Source organism: Alosa sapidissima, chromosome 5, assembly GCF_018492685.1.
Source record: "Alosa sapidissima isolate fAloSap1 chromosome 5, fAloSap1.pri, whole genome shotgun sequence".
NCBI lineage: Eukaryota > Metazoa > Chordata > Actinopteri > Clupeiformes > Clupeidae > Alosa > Alosa sapidissima.
In genome coordinates this window covers 5984312-5986811 of record NC_055961.1, presented here as the reverse complement: position 1 = coordinate 5986811, position 2500 = coordinate 5984312, and positions in this window count along the sequence as shown.

Below are 2500 nucleotides of genomic sequence, written 5' to 3'. Positions count from 1 at the left end.
CTTCACCAGGCGGTTGGGAATGTCCTCTTTCTCTCTCTCTCTCTCTCTCTCTCTCTCTCTCTCTCTCTCTCTCTCTCTCTCTCTCTCTCTCTCACACACACACACATTGTTTTATGATGCAAAGGGAGCTGCTGGTCTGTGGCTGCCTCTTTCTAATGCTGTACTCCACTGCCATACAGTACATGCGGGACCAACCCCCCCCCCCGGAGCATTTCTGGGCAGGTGAGAGGAGACTTGTTATTTGTAAAGCATCCTTTGCCTGCTAGTCTCCGCTCACCTCCTTGATGAGAGCATCTGCCCCCCCCTCCCCTCCCCTCCCCTCCCCTCCCTTCCCTGGCCATGTCTGAGGATCACTGGTCAGGGTTAGTGATTATTTATACTGTAGCCCACTCTGTAACACAGTAAGCAAGTGGTTTCATAGCCAGGATGCTCTGCCTGACTTCACCATCCCTGCCACTCCTCTGGGCCAGGATGCTCTGACAGACGTACAGCAGCACCACCTGCTCCTCCGACTCCGGATCTCCTCACACACACACACACTCCCTGACCGCTACTCCTCACACACACACACACATGCTCTGTCTGCACAGGGCCTTCGCTCCTGTCAACACATTTCTAGCAAGCTCAGCTTCTAGTCTCTCTCTTTTCTCTCTGTCTCTCTCTCCCCCTCCTTCTGTCAGTCACATGTGTATATACCGAATACTAACCCTCATCATCTGGACCTTGCCATACTGTCATTCTTGTGTTCAATAAAGGTTACAAAAAAATCTGATTCTCCTCTGTTTGTTTTTGTAAATGACCCAATGCCCTGCTGGGTGCATGTCCAGTCAATTATCAGTGGGTTAATTTAAAATTGTGAAAATAACACAGAGACATAGCGGTCATTTGAGCACCATAGTCATATTGGATAAGGCAAATGCAATACAACTTTAGGCTAGTCTGTAGCATAGGCTCAAAGGCTGTCTGTTTGAGCACCATAGTCGTATTGGATAAGGCAAATGCAATACAACTTTAGGCTAGTCTGCATAGCTAGTAGCATAGGCTCAAAGGCTGTCTGTTTGAGCACCATAATCGTATTGGATAAGGCAAATGCAATACAACTTTAGGCTAGTCTGCATAGCTAGTAGCATAGGCTCAAAGGCTGTCTGTTTGAGCACTATAGTCGTATTGGATAAGCCAAATGCCATACAACTTTAGGCTCTCTCTCTCTCTGCATAGGCTCAAAGGCTGTCTGAGTCCATCAGACCAAATATTTTCACTTTCATTGGTGAGGTTTTAGGGAAGAAGGTGGCAGGACACAGCAGAACTTTGTGCCTTGCAAAACTCTGGACCAACTTTCCCCTTGCCTCACAGCAAGCAAGGGTTAAACTCTTAAACCAGCTCTTCCATGTTTCTTCCCTTGTTTCCCACCTCCCCTTTCTGTGTGACATAAGCCTGCCTTAAATAGGCTAGGCAATTACCCAATTTAGTCTTTGGACTGAACCATTTGAGCGAGTGGCGGTGGGGGCGGTGGGGGGGGGGGACAAAGACACATAAATAAGTAAAAGGTGAGAGCATGTGAATGTGGTTGCAAAGTCTCTGTGTTGCAGTCTTTCAACAGTTTAAAACATAGGAGGATAGTGAACAGGTTAAAACATAGTGAACAGTTTAAAACATAGGAGAATAGTGAACAGGTTAAAACATAGGAGGATAGTGAACAGTTTAAAACATAGGAGGATAGTGAACAGTTTAAAACAGGAGGATAGTAAACAGTTTAAAACATAGGAGGCTAGTGAAAACATAAGAGTTTAAAACATAGGAGGATAGTGAACAGGTTAAAACATAGGAGGATAGTAAACAGTTTAAAACATAGGAGGCTAGTGAAAACATAAGAGTTTAAAACATAGGAGAATAGTGAAGAGTTTAAAACATAGGAGGATAGTAAACAGTTTAAAACATAGGAGGATAGTGAAGAGTTTAAAACATAGGAGGATAGTGAAGAGTTTAAAACAGGAGAATAGTGAACAGTTTAAAACAGGAGAATAGTGAACAGTTTAAAACATAGGGAATAGTTAAGAGTTTAAAACAGGAGAATAGTGAAGTGAAAAGTAAGGTCTCCTTTTCCACACAGACACTTCTGTTAAGTCCTATTTCTGTAAGTTAAGTGTAGTCATCTAATGTCCTGCTCCCAATCTGGCTAGTTTTTACAGTATGTACAGATGAATGACTTGGTCTTTCTGTTTGATAACAAGACAAGGACGCAACAAATCAGAAAGGATTGAAGAATGGACCTGCAGAAGAAATGGACCAAGTCCAGTTTGATATATTGTCAGTGTTGTAGTGGAGGTGAAACATAAGTAAACACAGTTTATCCACCTCTCAAAAGAGTTTATTTACCAATTGCAACTTGAGGTATTCAACAATCTCAGTGTAAGGCCCCAGCTGTGGCACAACTGGCTGGGGCACCTGCACCGTACGCCGGCGACCCGGGTTCGATTCCCGCCCCGTGGTCCTTTCCTGA